This window comes from Poecilia mexicana, unplaced genomic scaffold (assembly GCF_051168715.1).
Source record: "Poecilia mexicana isolate PSO_F unplaced genomic scaffold, ASM5116871v1 scaffold_7, whole genome shotgun sequence".
NCBI lineage: Eukaryota > Metazoa > Chordata > Actinopteri > Cyprinodontiformes > Poeciliidae > Poecilia > Poecilia mexicana.
The window spans coordinates 3,087,614-3,110,992 of record NW_028263376.1 but is presented as its reverse complement, the minus strand read 5'-3'; the positions used below and the strand labels follow the sequence as shown (position 1 = coordinate 3,110,992).

The following is a 23,379-nucleotide window of genomic DNA, read 5'->3' as shown; positions in this document are numbered from 1 at the left end:
TGCTAAAGAGGGCAGATAAGTTCTACGTTGGGGAAGTAACACTTAGATAGTCTCCAGGATCAACGACGTCCACTGTTGTTATGGCACCGTAGAAGTCTATAGGAGATAGGGCTGTAGTGAATCTCACAATACGATACGATCCGATACACAATTTTCTGCCCATGATACGATATATATTGCAATATTCAGCAAACATAATTCAATACAATTCAATACACTTTTGCGATTTTCTGAAAGATTTTAGAGGGACAGAGTGATTTTGGTGACATTTTGTGACTGTTATAGAGTTGGATTGAATTAATTTCACTGAAAACTGATTAAAAGCACCAACTACACAATACCTGGCTCTGGTTGGACATGGACACAGACTTAAAGTCAACAGCTGGACAAAATGAATCAAAGAAGTGGTGAGAAAACATGTTTCTTTTAATTGAAACAGTACAAACTGTAGCTTACATGCATTTGTAAAGTAAATAAAGCGCACCAAGTACCCTGCTCTGAATAGTTTGATACCTTTTTAACCTTGACACTTAACATCTGAAGGAATCACTCTAAGCCTGATGACCTAATCACTCTCCCGGTGAAGCAAGCAGTGAGTGAGCAAGGTGGCAGTTGGATGTTACGATACTTGTGGATGAATATCGATTTTTTTCTAGGAAAGAAAATATCGATATATATTGCAATATCAATATTATTACACAGCCCTAATAGGAGAGCAGCTTGACCAATCTCATGATAAGATCATGCAGAGTCATGATCTCATCATCAGACACAATCTAAAGCACAAAAGGGGTGAAGAGCACATTATAAAATTTTCCATTAGACCTGGTCACACCTAGTAGGACTGAATGCAACTCACAAAGCGATTAAAAAAATAAAAATGGGACCTGGATTATAACCGCATTCGGCAACATGTAATACTTATGAGTTAAATATATAATCTACCTTTCAGGAAATCAGGAACTCTACTTCTATAAGTATATTCACACAGTTTGCATATTTAAACTGAAGATTTCACAACTCCAACTGCTTTCTCACTGTGGCCCGGCATGTATCGCTGTTTTTGCATCACTATTATTTGCTGATGCAAGGAGACCAACAGCTGTTAACCACATACATCCGTTATTTGTTTCCAGCTAAATATGAAGTTGTCTACACTTCTCTATATGCACATGTGGAAGCAGTTAAAAAACAAAATTTTTTATAAACCTTTAAAACTAATAAAACATTATTTGTATCATCATTGCACAATAGTTAAATGATGATACAAAGCTCATTCTGTCTTTATTGATTCCAATGTAATTAGGCAAATTAAGCACTTTTATTATACACTTTTCCCCAAAGCTTTTTTTTTAATTCAGTGATATATTGAAACATAATTGAAACATTTTTTTTTAAATTTGTGGAATAGTTCCAAGTGTAACAGAATCTCATTTAAAATCTGAAGGATCCAAATCCAGGCAAGGAGGTTTAAAGCAGCACTGTGTAGCTTTTATTAAAAATATGTTTTTTAGATATTAGTTAAAACTGTCCCTATGCACCTGCACCTGTCATCTGCAAAAATTCACCACTCTGTCAGAAACAACCAATCAGAGTCAGCAGAAGGGTCTTAGCACCGTCAATCACCCTCTTTTACACGCTGCTCACAACCTGCTCCTTTCTCTCTGCTATGCTGCAGCTAGTTCATCGCCTGCCATGAATGCTAAGGCTAGTTAGCATGGCCACCGATGATGATTCACAGCACTAAGATACTCCTCCTTGCTCTAATTGGTTGTTTACTTAGTATTTTTGAATTGAATTAAATTAAAATAAAAAATATTTTTGCAAACAGTCTTTCCCAATAAAATGTAGAGGAAAATGTCACAATAAAAATTGAAAAAGGCATCATACGTATTGTGAGGGATTTACCCCCTCCCTAACAGGTGCTGTTTTTGTACTTGTATAGTCTAATTTATCTGGTAAATGTATTTTTTGGTTAGAGGAAGTAACTGACTTTATTTAATATTTTGTTGTAATCATTCTCTCTTCTCTTTGAGGTCACCTGGTCATGTGTTGCCATGAGCAGTGCTGACAAGGTGTTTTCAATCAGCTTCACTGGAAAAATCCATTGTTTGAGAGGGAGGGGAGATGTTTTTGGATTATGTTTGGGCCCAGATTGTTTTTGTTTTAGTTTTGAAGTTGGTAGTGTTAGTTGTAATTATGTAAATGTTTTTCTAAGAATATAGTTTAGTACAATTGTGATTTTTTTCTATTTGGAAATGTAACTGTTGTCTCCATCCCTTAATTAGTCCTGGTAGGAGCCAATCCTTTAAAAGCCAGGTGGTTTAGATCAGAGGGAGATGCTCCCTCTTGCTGTTTGAATGCCTGTTATGCTGTGAACTGGATTGTAAAGTTTGAAGGACTGCATAAAGAAAAATTCAGAGCTCTACAATTTCTGGATCCTGTCTGATTTTTGATTGCAAACCAACAATTATTTAATTAAAGACAATATTCTTGAATTTTTAAACAGCTGAAATATAAAAATATCAATTAACATAAAATTTAGATTTTTTTGGGGGGGTAGGGAGGAATGTGTGATTATGTCCAGGAAAGCTTCCACAACACATAAAAATAAAAACTAAAAATCTAAGTCTGCTGCTTTTTAGAAGACACAAACAAAGGTTACAGGTCTTTTCAAGGAGGAACCCACTGCATCTTAATAGCAGCTGGGCGACTGCCAATGTCCATAATTGGAGAAAGTAGAAATTTAGAAATCCATCTTGCAAGGATTTATTTTTTGATTATGGCTGAAGAAAATAATTTGCTTACTGACTATCCCCACTGATGTAATCTGAATGAGGCGCCCCCTTCTTCCTGGAGAAACTTCCACGAATGCAGCAGCGGCAGCGGTGGATGGCCATAGCAGACAGCATGTTAAACACAGGTCAAACCGAGAAGTCAGAGTGGAGGAGATTTTTATTTCCTATCCCAGAATATTTTCCCCAACCCACACACGCAGCTTACAACAGCCATCCAGGTTACCAGCATGAATTAAAATAAATAAATAAATAAATAAATAAAAACAATAATAACAAAAACAGGACAAGGGAGAAAACAGAAGTATCTTAGAAAGAGATGACAAAGAACGATGCACCCTGTGGAGGAGATTTGATTTCCATACAATAGGCAGAGAAAAAAGGAATGGAGGAAGTGGCAATATGATTTATTTAATCTTTAAGGATTTGTGTAATTACGTGATTTTCTTAGGGCTAATTACAGTAGAAAATTATAGCAATAAAAAAAAGAGGAACAACAGATGGGACAAAACATTACTATTGTGTCTAAAAAAAGACCCAAATTGTTGTTTTCACATAGCTGGCAGTCTAGAAAGAGGAAAAGCAAAGAAGATAAACAAAGAAATAAATGAGTGATCGGCTTTTTACAGAAGGAGACTCTGGGGAAACGCTTTCCAGTCCTTAATTCCATTCCCCCTTCACAAAAAAAAAAAAAAAAAAAACGTCTTTCCTATTTTTACCCCCGCCTCGATGATCCCCAGAGAGAAAGCACCCGCTCCGGGCCGTTTGCTTTTCCCGCAGATATGTCGTCCCCAAAGAAAAGCCCCAAAATAAACACGCGGAAAACCGCAAGGATAAATTTGGCTGGCTGTGCAGAAAGGCTTGGAGTCTCCATGATTGCGCTTCTCACATGCTTTTAAAAAAGAAAAGAGGAGGGAAGAGGAGGATGGGGGCGGGGGGAAATGCAGAAAGGCAGGAATTTGGAGATGAGGAGAACAAAGAGTGGCAAACGAATGGAATGGAGAGATGTGAAGGAAAAAAAAAGTAAAGCAGGGTGGATGATGGCCTGTCAAAAGTTTGACACAAGTTGAGACTTTTGAATTGTGCGCTTAAAAGTTTACATTGTTAACATCTTGGGAGACATGCCGTAAATGCCTTCATACTGATGAGTTAGGAGAATCTTTGCCAGAATGAGAACTTCAAGTAGGGCTTCAACACTCTGCAAAAATATTCATACTCCTTGACCTTCTTTACATTTTGTCCCCTCATGAAATGTTGGAATTTTCATTGAAACACTAATAAATTTGTCATGTTTGTGTGTGCAGACATGGCTAGCTAACAATACAGAACTATAAAGTCATGTCATGTCAACTCAAACCAAAACAATAAAAGCAGCAAGTGTGGTCATACAGCTGTGCAGATCCAAGGAGGAATGAAGGAGACAAACTGGCTGGTAAGAGCTGGGAAGTGACTGGTGACGCCATAGTAACCAGATCAGAATAATGAACAGAATGCAGGGGAGCTCGTTGAGTTTAACAGAGAAGGATCTGAACAAGACACAAATGGATGGAACTAAACCAAAGAGCCTATAGTCTCTAACCAAAACCTAAATATACAAGAAACTGAACAAAACAGAAACAGAAATTAAGGAACACTGACAACAACCCAAATCGATCCAAATAAAAAATGGGAGAGAAAAAAAAAACACCAAGACCTGCAGATTATGACAGAGTAAAATTTCACTTTTTTCTTAAAAATAACTACAAAAATAACTTTAACATACATTTATATTCAGTGCATCTAAATACCACAGATTTCAATAATTGACTAAAACCTAGTAACCATTATGATGTTTAGTGTATAAACATCATTATGATGTTTAGTGTATAAACATCATTATGATGTTTAGTGTATAAACACTAAACATCATAATGTTTAGTGTTATAGATAATTCTATAACATCTATAAAATGTTATAGAATTAGGTACGTTAGGTGCAAAGAAATTAACTTGAGCTAGCGACTAAAAATTCAGTATATTTATAATTATATGTAACTAAAAAATACTTGCGCCTTATGAAAATCTTTCAAAAACAGTATCAGTATACTTAGCATTGGCATTAAGTTTAACATTGTTTTGAATAACAACATTATTCACTAATGTTCTCTCACAAACCTCTGACATTTGAAGGCAATTGGTTGCACTGGATTTTAGTTAGGGGTACCAGAGTAAAAAGGGGTTGAATACAAACTCCTCAAATGTTTTAGACTTTTACATGGAGATGGAAATTTAAAAACATGCATCATTTTCCTCCCATCTCAAAGTGCTGCTTTGTGCTGGTTTTATCACATAAATTCCCAATAAATGACTGCAACACGACAAATTGCAGAAAAGTTCAAGGGGTGTGATTACTTTTGCAAGGCACTCTAAATCTAAAAGTAGGCATTGCTGTAGTGTTTTTTTATGTTAACATGACCTCTGATCTGCTACATTTCTGCTTTGACAGGAAATAAACCCTGAACTTCAAGAAAAACACACGAAGGCTTTCCTGCCAGGACAGCGGATCATTGAGGCAGGCTTGCATTACTCGAGATATGTGGCAAAAAATCTTTCAAAACAGAATTTAGATGGTGTTAAAATAATGGCAGAGCTCAACTGGAGAAAAAGAAGGGGGGAAGGAATGAGATTTGCAGTTAGTTAAAAAAAAAAAAACGATGTTTACTCCATGGCATGAATCCTTCCATCTGTCTCCTCCACCCTAAAACCAAAATTTTCTTTCCTGACAAGAGAGTACACTACAGTTCAGGACATTATGCAGTAAAATAGACCTCAAAACCACAAACTTTCTTATGCAAGGAACCGTTTCAAACCTTGAAATGAACCTCGCCTGGTAAAATTCTCACATTTACCAGTTTTAAATATAATTTTTGGCTTCATAACCATGTTTTGTATGTGGAATATGATGTAAAAACCAAAAAAAATGTGGGGGACTTTTTTTTTTGTTAGCCAAGAAATCTTTTTTGTGGAAACTATTAGAATATTATTTCCAATGAAGCAGAGAAGACGGCGACCTCCTGAGTGCCAATTACTCAGTTTCATTTTTGCATCATGGCTGCATTGTAGACATGTTAAATGTATAAAGAAGGGACGATCGAAGACGCCAAATACTCGAGCTGTTTACGTTGCTTATCGTGATAAAAACGTCTCTGACTCTTCTCAGTCCTCCCCTGCCTGTTTTTATGACTACAACTCATCACTAACTGTACTGCTGTTTTGGCTCACTTTCACTCCTACTATGATTCACAGGACCCAAGCATTTAAGTGTGATGAAATTTAGGAAACCGAAAAATTGAAAAGTAAATGGAATAAAACTGCTGATCAATTTTGTTAAGTTTGCTTTCATAACGCTGACCCCCCAAGACATATACAGCACCCTCTATAGGTCATTTGTTGCTCTTTCAATGTTGAAAGAATAAAAATAAACTTTTCTTTTATTGTGTCTTTTAGAGGAGTAATAAAAAACTGTTAGATGGGTAGTTGAGGATCACATCAGAAGAAAGTTTCTTCATATCAGAAAAAACAGCAATTCCTTTAGTATAGATGTTCCACTGGTCCTCGCTCCACAGAGTCAACAGGTGAGACTCCAATCAAGGATATTTCTCCTTCTGTTCAGGTTCTGACCAGATACCTCAATTCAGATGGAGGCATCTTTTGAAACTTCGACCTAAAAGAATGCAGAAGAAGCTTGCTAGTCCTTGGTGATTGTTTAGTCACACAAGTAACAATTACCATTTTGCCCATCTTCTGGGTCCTGTTCCTTTTGTTTCCCAATCCCCATTAAAACCTAATATAAATAACTTGTATCTTTATGACTTAAACTACAGGAGTGAGCAGAATGCAAAAGTAACAAAAATTAACTAAGAAGGACAAAGGAAAGAACACCAAGAATACAAAACATGAAACAAGAGCAATAAACTCAAAACCATAATGACCTCAACAAATATCCTGGGAAAATCCAGAAACCAAGTCACCACCCACATCATACAAACTTCCAGATTGCTTCTAACCCAGACAGATTTGGAAAGGCAGTACCCAAACTGAGCTGAAATGTCACATTTATAACAAATATTACATTTTTGCCTCCCTCCAATGTCTGTCTTCCTCAATGATCTTTGTGTGCTGCATTTTGTCCACCATCTGGCCCGGACTCACAGTTTCTGTCCAACTTCCAACAATGAAGTCCACATACAGAATCTTTTCCGTCTGTAATTTCAGTGGTTTTGCGCTCCAACAAATTATAATTTTTTTTGCTTTGCTTTTTTTTTTTAACCCAAATGTTTGATTTATGTTCTTGCGACTGAAACTGGACAGTTTTAGCCAAACAGTGGGTCAAAATATGTGGCTCAGTTTGTTGCGTTAGAAAAGAGACAAGAGCCATCATCTTTACATTCAGCTATTTTGACCTACACTGCCACTGAACTTCTCCCACAGGTAGGGTTGCCACCCGTCCCGTAATTGGCTGTTAAATGTAGCATCCCGTATTGAACCAATACGGGACGCGATTTGTTCCATATTCTACAAATGTGTATGTATAATAATAAAGAAATGGTCCCCGAGTACTTTATATAGTAGGCTGCCCCAGTCATCGTTTTACTCACATATTCTGCCCAACTGCTTTCTGGATAACACACACTAGCTGACACGCTGACACCGCACCCACACATAAAGCGGGGGACTGGTCCCTTATTTTAATTTCTGAAAGGTGGCAACCCTACCAACAGGACAGAATAACTGCTCATTCAAGTTAACATTGTTAACATTGACTTTGCTATCAATCTTAAAGCATTAAGCTGATGATCCAGGCAATCTTTAGGGGTTTTGAAGATACCTATACATTTCAGAATTTCAGCTGCTAAGTGGTTATCAAAAGCTAATGCTAGCTATGATCAACACTTGTGATTTAGCCAAAGAATAGTCAATAAAGTCAATATGTACAGTATATGTACAGAATACAGTGAAAATGTTTCATAAATGCATCATTTTTATAAACACTTAAGGCAGGGGTGCCCAAAGTCGGTCCTTGAGGGCCGGCATCTTGCATGATTTAGTTCTCTCCCTGGTGGTAGTAACAACCTCTTCAGCAAGTCAATGTTCCTCTTAGGCCTTCTAATGAGCAGTCATTTGATGCAGGTGTGCTAATCCAGGGAGAGAACTAAAACATGCGACACGCTGGCCCTCGAGGACCGACTTTGGACACCTCTGACTTAAGGTTTAAGGAATGATTTTATTTGGGTATCTGGGTAAAAAGAGGGCTAAATAAAAAATCTACAACACACTTCAGATTTTTATTTGTATATATTAAAAACAATGTCAGTTTTTGGGTTTGAGGTTCACAAGTGCACACCTTTTGGTCTAAAACAGTGGTTGCATGTGACAAAATGTGAATAAAATCAATGTATGAATCCACTTGCAAAGAACTGAAAGTCAACTGACCTGCCGTTTGTCATTTTTGGTTTATTTAGATGCACTCGGAGGTCACCATGATACCCCGGTTATTTTGACTTTGACTTCTTTAAGTGTCAGATTTATTTAGACTCGCTGATGAGTCAGTTCAGTTTCATTATTATTCGAGGGTGTGGATGAAGAGGAGGAGGAGGAGGAGAGAAAGAGGGCAGAGTAAGAGCCTGAGGAGGAGTGTCTGGGGTTTGGTCCTGGTCCCCTGTGGTAATACTCAATAACAAACATTAAAAATACCACAGAAATCCCTCACCGCATTCCCACGCTCCTGCCGGCCAGAACACACACTCTCGTGCGCGCACACTCACACATGGGTAAGGCTGTCTTTTTGACTACACCTTCATACACAAACAGAGACCCATTTAGTCACATGCCTGCATTGAAATAGAAACACTCCCATTTTTCTGCTTGTGTTGGGTTTGTTATTAGAAAATATGGTCTGGATGAAAATGCATTTGTCTTGCCTGCATAGTAAAAAGCAGAACAATCGAAATGATCAGTGAAAGTGTCAACCACAGCTAGATAAAAACACCCTGAACAGCAAGGAAAGAGGGTTGTTCCTCAAAGAGAGGAGAAAAAAAAGGTCTGTTCACTCCGAGAAGAAGTCAGAGAGCAGCTCCTCTGCTCTTCATGGTCATCTCCCTCCAGTCACAGGCCCGTCGTCGATTACCGCTATTTAGAGTGAAATTTTTCCTTCTATTAGTGCTACACTGCCGTGTTCGCAGGGATGGGTTTTCCTCTTGTCGCCAGTGGCTTTCTGACCTTGTCTCGAGGTTTGGGGACAGTCCAGCCAGAGATTCCTCTTTCCCTTCATGTGCGTCAGTAATGTTACCGCAACCTCTCAGAGTCCTCGCCCTTCACTGTAACCCCTTCTGGCTTTAAGCGCCCCACCCGCCTGTTTTCACTCAACACTTCCCTGCTCTTTTTTCCTCAATGTTTACATTGTCTTATACATTCACCTTCATGTTATCCCATCAGTTTTGTCCCTTTAATTCCTTGTAAGTTAGCAGATCCAACTAAAGTCATTCCTATTTGCTCTAAGCAAGTTAGATTTTTCAGTTTCAAGGATGTATTTTTGTGTAACAACTTAGCTAAAGTAGTCAAGACACATTACAGAACGTTAGTCGTAAAAAAAATAGAAAAAGAAGCTCAAGCTGTGTTGTGCAAAATAATTGAGAAACAGTAGAGGTTTAGATGCTTATCTGTCGTGAAATATCACCATTGAGGAACCTGAAGAGTCCCAAATTCATTCTACAGCGTGATAAATATCAGCAGCATAAAGCAACAGCCATGACAAGCTGTTTTCCACACACACCGGAGAGCAGATAACATGAAGCATAAAGTCAAAATTATTCAGTGATAACAGACATTTATAATCATTATTTTTCTTGACATGAAGCATCCTTTTGAGCAGTTAAAACAATTACATGGTGATGTTGCTGTGCATAATTTTCTTCTTTGTTCCTGTGTGTGTGTGTGCATGTGTGTGTGCACGCGTGCGTGTGTTTTGTCTTGTATGTGATACACTAGGTACCATTTTCCTAACACATACATTGTGGGGACTGACTGCTCCCTGTGGGGACAAAAGTCTGGAGAAGAGCTGTTTTGGGGTTAGAGGTTAGGTTTAGGACAAAGGTGTGAATTGAGGTCATAGTTGGGTTTAGGGTTAGGCTGTAAAAATGAATGAAACATGAAGCGAAGTCCCTGTGAAGATAGGACATCCTGTGTGTGTGCACGTGCTGGTTTATGATACTTATTGAGGGCCTTCTTCGATGTTACCTCACCAAAGACCAATAGGTCATATGGGGACAAAAGCCTACTCCTAATTCAGGGGACTCCCTGTTTTAGTGTGTGTGAAAATGAGAAAATAAAAGGTAAGTATTACCTTTTGAGGAAATATGGAAGCCTAAAATACACTCGACCAGTAAGTCCTGTAGAACATTTATGTTAGGTAGAGTAAAACCCACTTTTAGGTCTTTTAAACCTTTCACCTTTAAACCTGCAGCAGCAGAATGTAAATGTAGCCTGAGTTTCAAGCTTTGCTTGCAGAATGAAGGTTAGTGCTGTGTGTTTTACATACATCGACTGTGAAAGATTACACGTACGTGACTTTTATGAACAATGAGAAACCCTTAACAGACCTCTAAAAGCTATGCTGAAGACTCCCAGCTCATTCTACATTTGTCTGCTGCAACAGCTGGCTGTCCAACACATTGCTTGGAGACACAAGAATCTTATTCACAGAAACACTCCTCCTCCTGGGAAAAGCTGCACACAAGTGGAAAATAGTGATGTGAAAATAAGACAAGAAAGAAATACAGGAAGTTCCTCCCTTCTGGGGTCAGACCAAGAGATGGGGCCAATTACGGGTTGACGCATGTCTTTTTTTGTGCAGCATGCCTTTAGGGTGACACCATCAGCCAGTTGTTGTAGGTACTTCAGTGTTACGCACCATAAGGTTCTAAAAAGATTTAATTATTAGGTTACAGCCAACTCTACAACTGTTCTACATGTACTGATCTGAGTTAATTTGATGGTTTGAGTCTGAATTCTTTATTATTCAATAACTTCACTTACTTACAATTAAAACCAGATATTGAGATACACTAAATACAAAAACAAACACATTTTCTTTCTCACTGTCTTAAGTTAAATCAGACCATCTTTTTCTTACCCAAATGTATTCTACCTTAGTTACAATTACCCAAATTATTTTTCCTTTTGCTTAAATGCCAGAAAACTTGAGAATTTTTTAGAGCTTTTTTGGCAACTTTCCTCATATTCAAATGTTTACATACATTTGGTCAGTCTCTGGATCTTTTAAACTGTATGACATGGGTCAAACCTTTTAGGTTTCCTTTCACAATCTTCTCAATAGTTTACTGGAGTTCTGGCCCATTCCTGACAGAACTGAGCCCATTTTGTAGGCCACCTCAGAGTTCAAGTCTTCCCACAACTTCTCAGGACAGGAGATCAGGACTTTAGTCAGTAGTCTGATTTTGTTGTCATGAAGTCACTTTGTGGCAGCTTTGGCTGTATGCTTAGGGTTAACGTCTATTTGGAAGACTGATCTGTGCCCAAGCTTCTATTTCCTGGCTGATGTCTTCAGATATTGCTTCAATATTTTAACAAAAGGTTCTTTCATCATGGTGGCATCTAATTTATGAAGTGTATCACTTCATGATGCTGCCACTCCCATACTTCATAGTTTGGATGGTGGAAACAGCCCTCTTCTTCCTCCAAATGTAACCATTATACCTGTGGCGACACTAGATGGAACTCAGATTTTGTGGAATTTTAGTTTTAATAGATTGCTCAACAACGCCACCCTGGGAATTTCACCCAGAGAATATTACCTTTTGTTTAAGGCACACGGGTTCGGTTATGCACGGATTGAAACATCTGAGACAATTTCAAATTTATTAAAAAACAAAACACTACATTCTTTTTAAAATGTTTTTTAAAACCAGTTTCTTTAAGAATGAAAATCAAAAGGAAGTCAAAGAAAGTGGAAGAGCTGCAGTAGCTGAGGTTACCGGCCGGAGGGGGGCGCTATGGGGACGACATCCACCAAACACAGCAAACCAAAAAAACCTTCAACACCAGACGCAGTGAGACACCCAAACTCAAGAATCACAGCACGCAGAAGAGGAAGACACCGTCACCACACCAACACCGTCACCGGACTTCAGCAAAACAAACAAAAACAGTTAACCAATATAACAATCTTAAACCTAATAAAAGAAAACAATATCAGCTCGACTAAAGAACAAAAAGGGCTGTAAACAATATAAGTAAAGAAATAGAAATTAATTAACAATAGACAATACAAGTTAAAACATCAGGACCAGGCATGACCCTCTTGCCACGCCACAGCAGGAGGTGAAATGGGCTCGCCAATGCCACACCCCAAACACCGCTTCAACGAAGGAGGATGACGCCGCCACAGTCCAACTTTAAAACTATTGTGCAGAAATTTGGGAGATGAAAGCAAACGTGCAGAAATCCGTGAGTCCAACTGTGGGGGACCTGCGAAAATTAATTAGTCACCATTTTAAATAAAACTGGAGCTTAGATTGGCATTGATTTCTTACCTGTCGATCCACAAACACATCCCCGCAGAACGAGGAAGAGAAGAAGCGCAGCGCAGTGGCGTTTTACCTATGATCACACTTCAATTTAGATTTTCTGACCAAGATCAACTAAAGTGCAGGGAGAGAGAACACCTACCACCAGGATATCAGCGCAACATGCACCAGTCAGCGATTTGTTGCTTTTCGCTGCCAGAGCCCTCAGGATGCAAGCCACACAGTGGGAGAATGAACGCCGCCGCTCTTTATATACACCACGCCCACCTTAAGAACTGGAACTTCTCACCTGGAAACTATTTGTGTGGAATTATGTATTTCCATACCACTACATACCCAAACAGTTCTACTTTAGCTTCATCAGACCACAAATAATAATCACAATGAGTGTTTTTGAACACTTTAAATCATTCTTGACTTAAGTTTTATTACCTGCTGCTACATAAAACTCCAGAGTTGAGGGAGAACGCCCTCTTTACAGAGTACATTATGAAAAGGGAAGAATGCCGTGTATTCTGGGATTCAGAGTTTCTACAACTCTTTTCTCCATGTGGGCAGTTCAGCCCTTGTTCTTCACAACACTAACAATTCAACATGTTTGTTCCTTTATATTTTTACTCCTGTGCCATAAGCAATCTTCAATTTTGGCATTAAGGCATTTTCTAAATTCCCGATTCATTGCAGTGTTACGACACATGCATATTCCAGTAAAGAGCATCAAAACAGTCACCATGAGCAGGATGTGACTAAGTAAGCTTCGCAGAGCTGCCAATAACATTTATTTATATTGGTGTGTGTGTGCTCCTACCACTGCATGTCTGCTGTTTCCCAACATGGCTGCATGTGGTAATTAAGCAGGAATGTAGCAGCAGCATCTCTGACTTTTCGCTTCTGTCTCGTCCATAGCTCTCAGAGACTCCTCTCCCATAAGCTGTGAAAACCAGGGAGATATTAGCTAATCAGGCTCAGGCCATTAGCATCTGGTTGACTGTGAGAGGAAAAATTAACATGGGGAGAAACTGTTATTACGAAAACTGCTAAGAGGGCAGCACTGTGGAAGTACTCAGAGCAGCTTTGCTGGAGTTTATTTCAAGCTTGAGAAAAAGGTTGTCTAACCATGAGGAACTGCATAAACAAAGATGCACAGAGCTGTAGCGATGGAAGCCAAAAACCTTCTTCTTTTCTAATTATTCTCATGGGTGATAAGAGGTCTCCTTTTCGCGGCCCGCGGGACGATGTCTCGTGGCCCCCACCATGATATGAAAGTATAATATTAGTGCGGCCCACAGGGTGAGTGGACCTCTGAAGGAAGTCCCGCTCGCCGTTCCTAGTCATGGCTGACATTCGGTGCTAGGCTAAGCTACACCGACTTCATGCACACTACGCTTGTAACAATACTGTGGCGGATGATGGAACAGTCCGGTACCAGTTGCCTTTTCTTGCAATCGCCATTCTGGTACTTTCTACCATTAACAAATGTCACGATCAAACGCAGAGAAAGGCGACTGCTACCGGGCTGCTCGTCATCCGCTGTTGTGACAAGTAGAAGAATGATGTCACGTGTTGAGACGTTCTCCATACGCTGCTAGCTGGGTAAAGACTTCTATAAAACGTAGAACAAGAGCGACGCCAAGTGGGATAAACCTACGATGTGTTCACACTGCAGCCTAAAGTGACCCAATTCCGATTTTTTGACGTAATGCGACCTGTATCTGATCTTTTCATGACAGTCTGAACAGCACAGGTCGGATTCTTTTCGAATGTGACCCATATCCAATACGTATCCGATTCAAATGCGACCTAACATCCAGGCCGCATTCATCCGAACTGAACGTCACTGATACTCAACAAATTCTGCATCCTGATATGAGCAAGTGGGCAGAAAAACAACTATGACGGACTATAATGAGGATTAAGTTGTTAATATGCTGCTCCGGTTGGACAATAACTTCAAATATGTAAGCTAAGCTCCAATGTTAGCATCCATGTTTACTTCCGCAAAGACTGAGCACTACTACTTTTTATGGCGGATGGCAGAACACTGAGGACACTGACGCTATTGCGCCCTCTATTGCACATGCGGGACACTTTCAGGTCGTTTGCCCGTTCAGACTGCAGAACACATACAGGTCGCATATGTGTGGCAGTGTGAACTACCTGGCAAAAAAAATCCGATTTGACAAAAAATCGGAATTGGGTCACTTCCGGCTGCAGTGTGAACACACCCTAAATTTTGTCACACCCTCATCATGTCTTTGTCAAAGCCAAAACCTGCAGTTCATGTATTGGAGAAATAATTAAATGTTGATGACATTTGAGGATATTTTTTAAATGTTTTTTGTGGAATCTTTTATGCGGCCCAGCCTCACCCAGACTCTGTCTCCAGTGGCCCCCGGGTAAATTGAGTTTGAGACTCCTGGTTTAAATATACAAATATACAGAGTCACTGATCACCTTTCTGGAACCTGATTGGTCAATCAGTGTTGGCCCTTTTTGTAATGATCAGAACTGAGGACCCGAAATTTCAGTCAGACACAAAGTACAAAATAATAAGTTCTTTATTGAAGTTCGGGGTAAGGGACAGGCAGCCACCAGCAAAGGAACAGGGACCTCTGAGGACAGAGAGGAAGGTTAGAGGGTTGTATTCTTGGGGGAGAGGCCAAAGCTGAACAGAAAAGAACCACTAACCTTCTTAGCGTTTGTGGAGGATGAGTGGTCCAGGTAGCTCAAAGGCTGGCAACCAGTGGCAGCTCCAGGGAGGGACGGGGCTAGGAGCAGGCAGGACAGAGTAAAACTAGTCTGAGGGTCAGGCAGAGAGCGGTGGTCAGGGTACAGAAAAAGGGTCCAGCACGTTCAGGCAACTTCTAGCAGACAAAATCCAAAGGGCGAGGCAGGAGACAGAGGTCAGAGGACAGAAACAGGGTCGTGTCCAGAAAACAGAAGCCAGTGGAGAATCCGACGTGGGCTAGACAAGGCAGGCAAATCCGAGGGGCAGAAAAGTGTTCAGAACGGGGTCAGGTCAGGAAGAAATGCTGGATATCTACTCACTCTAAGGCTTTCAAAAATCTGGCACCGTCTGCCTGCCTGAGAGCTGAATATAACTGCTGTGCACAGGTGGGAAACATGAGCCTGATTGCACTCAGCATGCAGGTGAACCAGATGAGCTTGATGAGAGGTGGGAACTGCGGGGACAAACATAGCAGGCAGACGGGCCAGAAACATGACAGTACCCCCCTCCTAAGGTCCGGCTCCTGACGGACCCTTCGGCTGATCAGGATGGAGGCGGTGAAAGTCCCTCAGGAGAGTCTTGTCAATGACAAAACGACCAGGAATCCAGGTCCGCTCCTCCGGTCCATAGCCCTCCCAATCGACCAGGTAATGGACGCCACGTCCCCTTCTCTTGGACCGGAGGATGCGCCGTACGGTGTAGATTGGGTCCCCATCCAGGAACCGAGTGGGCGGGAGGGGTCTGGAGGCAGGCTCAAGACGAGGTGAGGTGTAGGGCTTGACCCGAGACACATGGAATGTTGGGTGAATCCTCATTGAACGGGGCAGCTGTAGGCGGACCGCCACAGGATTCACAACCTTGGAGATGGGGAAGGGACCAATGAAACGAGGTGCCAATTTCCGACTCTCCACCCGTAGGGGGAGATCCTTGGAAGACAACCAGACTTTCTGGCCAACACGGTAGGTGGGTGCTGGGACTCTGTGGCGATTAGCAGATCTGGATTGCACCTCCGACATCTTGGTCATGGCCCTCCGAGCTCTCCTCCAGATCCGTTGGCACCTCATGGCTGCAGCGTGAGCGGAGGGGACCTTAGCCTCCCTCTCTTGAATAGTGAACACCGGTGGCTGGAACCCATGAACAATGTAGAAGGGCGAAAGCCCAGTGGAGCTAGAGGGGAGAGCATTCAAGGCATACTCCACCCATGGTAGGTTGTGTGCCCACCTGGTAGGATCAGTGTCACAAAGGATACGAAGCTTGGTCTCAATCTCCTGGTTAGCCCTCTCAGTCTGCCCATCAGTTTGGGGGTGGAACCCAGATGATAAACTGACGGATATCCCAAGCATGGTGCAGAACTCCTTCCAGAACCGAGAGACGAATTGGGGACCTCTGTCCGAGACTATGTCAGTGGGGAGCCCGTGGAGGCGGAAAACCTCCCGTGCCATGATCTCCCCCATCTCCTTAGCAGAGGGGAGTCTCTTGAGGGGGGCCAGGTGGACCATCTTAGAGAATCTGTCAATGATAGTTAACAAGACAACAAAACCATCGGAACTGGGCAAACCTGTGACGAAGTCCATGGCAATGTGCGACCAAGGGCGTGATGGGATGGGAAGGGGCCGTAGCAACCCAGAGGGTGGGCGACGAGAGGACTTTGCTTGACAGCACTGATGACAGGCTGTAACAAACTCCTTAACATCCTTGGTCATTGAGCCCCACCAGAATTGGGACTGAACAATTTGTAAGGTCTTGCTAATGCCTGGATGACAGAACAGACGGGATTTATGGCAGAACCGGAGTACCTTGGGGACCAGATGTTCTGGGACAAACAGCCTGTCAGGGGGGCACGAGGCTGGGGCCCGGAGATCTCGGGTGGCATCCCTGACCTCCTCCTCCAGTTCCAACATGGTCACAGTCAGTCTCACCGAGTCTGGGAGAATAAACTCCTCTGCACCAGCAGCCCCCACCTCAGAGGATTCATGAATCCTTGATAAGGCATCCGGTTTTATGTTCTTGGTTCCAGGTCTGTAAGAGAGCGCAAAATTAAACCGTCCAAAAAACAGAGCCCACCTTGCTTGTCTGGGGTTGAGTCGTTTTGCTGCCTTCAAGTACTCCAGGTTCTTGTGGTCTGTCCATACTAGAAATGGCTCCTTGGCCCCCTCCAGCCAATGCCTCCATTCCTCTAGGGCCAGCTTAACAGCCAAAAGCTCCCTGTCCCCCACATCATAGTTCCGTTCAGCACTGGATAGAGTCCTGGAAAAGAAGGCACACGGATGAATACGACCATCAGTGGTTCTCTGACTGAGGACAGCACCTACCCCAGTGCTAGAGGCGTCAACCTCTACAATGAACTGTCTTGCAGGGTCAGGGGACCGGAGAACTGGAGCGGAGGTGAACAGAGACTTGAGTCTAGAGAAAGCCTCCTCTGCCTGCTTGCTCCAGGAGAACCGGACCTTGGATGAGGTGATGGCATGAAGAGGAGATGCTACTTGGCTATAACTACGGATGAAACGACGGTAAAAGTTTGCAAATCCAAGAAATCTCTGTAGCTGTTTGCGGTCTGTGGGTGTGGGCCATTCAGAGACTGCTGAAATCTTAGCGGGATCCATGATCACCTTGTTAGGGGAGATTATGTAGCCAAGAAAAGAGGTGGTGGTGGTATGGAACTCGCATTTCTCTGCCTTAACAAAAAGATGATTCTGGAGGAGGCGGAGAAGAACCTGCCGAACATGGTACTTGTGGGAATCCAGGTCCTGAGAGTAGATGAGAATGTCATCAAGGTAAACAAATACAAAGTGCCCAACCATGTCCCTCAAGACATCATTGACCAGAGCCTGGAAGACTGCTGGTGCATTGGTTAACCCAAAGGGCATAACCAGGTATTCATAATGACCAGTGGGGGTGTTGAACGCGGTCTTCCACTCGTCCCCTTCCCTGATGCGAACAAGATGGTATGCGTTGCGCAAGTCTAATTTAGTGAAAAACTTGGCTCCTTGGATCTGGTCAAAGGCAGTATTCATGAGGGGAAGGGGATACCGATTCTTAACAGTAATGTCATTAAGACCCCTGTAATCTATACAGGGCCTTAAAGACCCATCCTTCTTGCCTACGAAAAAAAATCCAGCACCAGCAGGAGACGAGGATGGGCGAATGATTCCCGCCTTGAGAGAATCATCAACATATTTCCTCATTGCTTGGTTCTCGGGGGCAGACAGTGGATATAAACGCCCCTTGGGGGGTGACGTACCTGGAAGAAGGTCAATGGCACAATCGTAGGGCCTATGAGGGGGAAGGGCTGTTGCTCGGGACTTATTGAACACCTCCTTCAGATCATGATACTCAGGTGGCACCTTGGACAGATCTGGGTAAGTCTCCTCAATGGCGTTGTCTGGAAAGGAAGGGATGCAAGCAGAGAGCAAACAGGTGGCAGAGCAGGACCTTGACCAGCCCAATATCTCCTTGGCCTGCCAGTCAATATGAGGATTATGCTTGTTAAGCCATGAGGCCCCCAAAACAATGGGCAACTGTGGTGAGTCGATAATCACAAAAGTGATCTCCTCCTGATGATTGCCACCGAGCGTCAGACTGACCTTTTCCGTGATGAGGTGGGACCGGCTAATGTGATGTCCATCCAAAGCTAGAACGTTATGGACCGATGAAGTGTGGAGGAGTTTGATGTTGAGGCCCCTGGCAAAAGATTCATCCATGAACTCTGTATCAGCTCCGGAGTCAATGAAAACTGATACCTGGTGGGGAATGGAGGAGACCACAAGGTTAGCAGAGAAAGAACACGGTGAGGAGATGGACAACAAGCTATGGCTCAGTAGAACTCCCCTAACCTCTACTGAGCCTGCCCTTTTAATGGACACTTGGCCGCCATATGACCCTTGCCTCCACAGTAAAAACATAAATTAAACTGCCTTCTACGAGACCGTTCCTCCAGGGAGATCCTTGTTCTCCCCAGCTGCATCGGCTCAGGATCTGGTGCCACCACTGGGGGGGAAGAGCAGCTTGTGGCTTTGGACCAAGGGTCTGAGTGGCCAAATGGGGCCGATGAGGCCTCCTTGTGATGTCTCTCCCTTCTCCTTTCAGTGAGACGCAGATCTATCCTAGTCGCCAAATCTTCAAGATCCTTGAGGGACTTAGGATAATCTCGGGTGGCCAACTCATCCTTGATATTTTCATTAAGGCCTTGCATGAACACATCCATTAATGCCTCCTGATTCCACCTACTGTCTGCAGATAACAGGTGAAAATCAATAATATAAGCAGCTACACTCCTACCACCCTGTTTTACGGATAGTAGCCCCCTAGCTGCCTCTCTCTCAGGTAAGATGGGATCAAAAACCCTGATCAGTTCCTTAGAGAACGCAGAATAGGTCAAACAAGAATCCGATTCATTCTGCCATTCTGCTGTGCCCCACTGTTTGGCCTTACCGGACAGAAGTGAGATCACAAATGCCACCTTAGAACGTTCAGTAGGGAAAGAGGAGGGCTGCAACTCAAAGTGGATCTCACACTGAGTGAGGAAAGCACGGCACTGGTCTGGGTCCCCTTTGAACAGCTCGGGAGGGGTCAGACGAGGCTCCTTGACCACAGCAGGCTGAACTGCAGGGGCTGGTTGGTTAGGTGTCTGTGATTGTGCCTGGTCAGGGGGAGAAGACATGTTACGAAGCGTGGTAATGATCTCATTCATGCCAGTATTAAGTCGACTGATCGCACTTTCAACATTGCTGCGCCACTCTTGTGCTGACGAAGGGTCCATTTTTGGCCAGATTTTTCTGTAATGATCAGAACTGAGGACCCGAAATTTCAGTCAGACACAAAGTACAAAATAATAAGTTCTTTATTGAAGTTCGGGGTAAGGGACAGGCAGCCACCAGCAAAGGAACAGGGACCTCTGAGGACAGAGAGGAAGGTTAGAGGGTTGTATTCTTGGGGGAGAGGCCAAAGCTGAACAGAAAAGAACCACTAACCTTCTTAGCGTTTGTGGAGGATGAGTGGTCCAGGTAGCTCAAAGGCTGGCAACCAGTGGCAGCTCCAGGGAGGGACGGGGCTAGGAGCAGGCAGGACAGAGTAAAACTAGTCTGAGGGTCAGGCAGAGAGCGGTGGTCAGGGTACAGAAAAAGGGTCCAGCACGTTCAGGCAACTTCTAGCAGACAAAATCCAAAGGGCGAGGCAGGAGACAGAGGTCAGAGGACAGAAACAGGGTCGTGTCCAGAAAACAGAAGCCAGTGGAGAATCCGACGTGGGCTAGACAAGGCAGGCAAATCCGAGGGGCAGAAAAGTGTTCAGAACGGGGTCAGGTCAGGAAGAAATGCTGGATATCTACTCACTCTAAGGCTTTCAAAAATCTGGCACCGTCTGCCTGCCTGAGAGCTGAATATAACTGCTGTGCACAGGTGGGAAACATGAGCCTGATTGCACTCAGCATGCAGGTGAACCAGATGAGCTTGATGAGAGGTGGGAACTGCGGGGACAAACATAGCAGGCAGACGGGCCAGAAACATGACACTTTTCTCATCTGTCTCTCATTTTCCAACCACCTCTTCCACACAATCTCCACCTTTTGCGTCTCTTTTCAAGAAGTTGTGCATGTGAAGTATCTTCTGCTGGGTCACATGGACCAGGATGCTCTAATGATGTTTGGATGACTCTCATTAGACAGACAGATTGCTTTGTCAGTGTCTTCTGACCCAGATATGAAGGAAGATATGCAAAAAAACACAAAACAAAATAACAAAAAAAAACCCTGAGGGCTTATTTGATTTTTGAAACGTGTGGTTGTAGCGTCACAAAATGTGAAAAGGTCTGAGTGGAGTGTCCATTAGGAAGATCTGAAATTGTGTTTCCCACACAAGGAAAGTCAATGTGTTGATATGTTAGTGGACCAACATTCAAGACCAGCTAATCCTAAAGCAGTGGTTCCCAAACTTTTTCTTCTGCGCCCCCCCAGTGGTTTCCAAACATTTTCTGCGCCCCCCCCCCCCCCGGATTACAAATGGCTGTCTGGTGCGTGTGTGTGTGGTGGGGGGGGGGGGGCATCAACTTTTTTGGGGGCAAAATGAATGTACGTAGCTGAAAATAGACACCAACATCGGTAGCCTACAAGGTACTTGTTAAGCTTAAGGTTCTGTATTGATATTAGCTAGTCATCTTTTAGCTAACATTACCTGCATCCAACAGCTTTACTCAACTCAGTCGGTTAGTTTGGAGGGAAAAACTGTGAAAAGTTCTTTGCGCTTTGTTGGTTTGCTGCCGTGATTCTAACACAAACCTAAGTAGCGCCGCCTAGCAGCAGCAGGTCTCCTTCACAGCTGTAAACCCAGCGCGAGCGTCGTAGCGCTCATGTTGCGTTTAAAGGCGGCTCGGAAAAACAGGTTACAACATGTTAACAACGGATTAAACAGTTTTAACTGCTGATAAAAGTGACAGAGGACACAAATATGGGAAGTGTGGAAGCCTCTACTGTATCAAATTCACATAGGAATAACAGAGAGTTGGCCATTCTAAGGTAAAAACCCAGTGCATACAGTGTTCATGTTTTGTTTTTTTTTCATCCAGACGGCTTCCCGCGTCCCCCCTGCAATGACACGGCGCCCCCCCTAGGGGGTGCGCCCCACAGTTTGGGAACCTCTGTCCTAAAGGAACTGATTCACAATTTTTTCCAGAGGAGAGTTTTGGAGAAGAAAAACTAGCTATCTACAAGTTGAAAAGAAACATTCTCAAATAAATGATTCACGACAACAAAAACGGCTTAAGGGTATGACGCAAAATCGACTTTTTTGAGCCATATATTAGGTTGCAATGTTATAATCAAAGACTTACCTGGAGTGTTGCTTTGAGTCTTTCATGCATTCTTGAGGAGTCCTTCAATCTCCCATGGTAACCATTCAGGGGTGCCTAAACACTTGCTCTTACAAAGCTCTGCCTGGGAGTTTCAATCCAGCAGCAATTATCAAACGCCTGGTGGAACTGCATGTCTACTGAGTTTGAAGAACGGTCGTAAACGGCATCAACAGACATGGAGAAGCATTGTTGTGATGACATGCTGAAGGGGGAGTGTCAGGAAGAGTAGGAGTTTCTTAAAGAGACAGAGGTCAATTTCAAGACCTCAGATACGCTATGATGCAAAGTCAATTTTCTTTTAAGTTGTATATATACAGCGTTTCATAACAACTGAAGGTAACATGGTTGCTTGATAGTGCAATAAAATTGCACTATGTTCCTGGGAGATACATAATACTGCAGCTTTAACACCAAGTCATGAACCACATTTCATTTACAGTCTGTCAGCTTTTGACCTTGTGTTGTGAAAATAAAAACCTGTGGCAACATGAAGAGATTTTTAATGGAGAATAGCTTACCAGGTCACATTTTACTTTGTGGTGTGTTGTAGTGCCATCTAGTGGCATAAACTGACAAGAACACAACACATTATGTCCTCAGAAGTTAAACCTCCCCCCACCCCTCCAGCAAATTAGAAAGTACATCTCTTTTTGTATTTTTATGTGTTCAAACAAAAAACTAAGCATGCAGTATTTTACTGAAACTTAGCAAGTAGTTTGATTTTTGTAGTGATCTATAAATAGTTATAACCATGCTGACATTTTTGCCAGCTTTGGCTGGCAAAACTATCAGCTATTAAATAATTAGTGCTTTAAAAAATTAAATACCAATGCTGTATAATATGCAGGTTGTGGTGTCCATTCAGTTTTTTCATGGAACAACTGCATTGAATTCAACTAAATGACACCAAAAGTACCGGAAACCTTATTTTGGATTTACTTTTTTTTTAAATCCAATAGAAGAAGAAATCCTCTCCCACTAAGCCTAAAAATAGAAATATTTACTTTATATTTATAATACATACATATATATATATATATATATATATATATATATATATATATATATATATATATATATATATATATGTACATATATTTAAAAAATTGGATTGTAACAGTTGCAGACGCCCACTCTAGTTTTAATTACACATGCTTTAACTGCATGTTAAAGCATGCAGATAGACAAATTCCCACATTTTATACTTTCACCAGGATTTATTAAGGCACAAATAGAGTAAAGTGATACTTGATGATGCTGAAGGTCATGTTCCAAAAACTGCGACAGGTCATGTTTAACATGGTGCCCCCTCCAAAATAAATTAGTAAATGATCATTTATGCATCTAGTGACATCTTGTTGACCTCGGATGGTTAAAATGTACAACTGCATTTTGACAGTTGATGATATGGGTAGATGCTTATGGTCTTT

At 42.3% G+C, this 23,379-nt stretch overlaps 2 long non-coding RNA genes across 2 annotated transcripts in view; both read right to left on the bottom strand.

Moving 5' to 3' along the window:
* The window catches only part of LOC106908387 (uncharacterized), a 28,816-nt gene extending 6,724 nt beyond the window's left edge, over nucleotides 1-22,092 (bottom strand). The window contains exon 1 of the long non-coding RNA XR_001415805.2: nucleotides 21,929-22,092. This is a non-coding gene — a long non-coding RNA (uncharacterized LOC106908387). The remainder of the gene's footprint in view (nucleotides 1-21,928) is intronic.
* On the bottom strand, nucleotides 11,694-12,635 carry LOC148158240 (uncharacterized). The gene is made up of 3 exons (XR_015763707.1): nucleotides 12,521-12,635; nucleotides 12,385-12,451; nucleotides 11,694-12,319 (listed from the first exon to the last, which is right to left on the bottom strand). It is a non-coding gene; the product is annotated as an uncharacterized LOC148158240 (long non-coding RNA).
* Nucleotides 22,093-23,379: the final 1,287 nt, after the last annotated feature.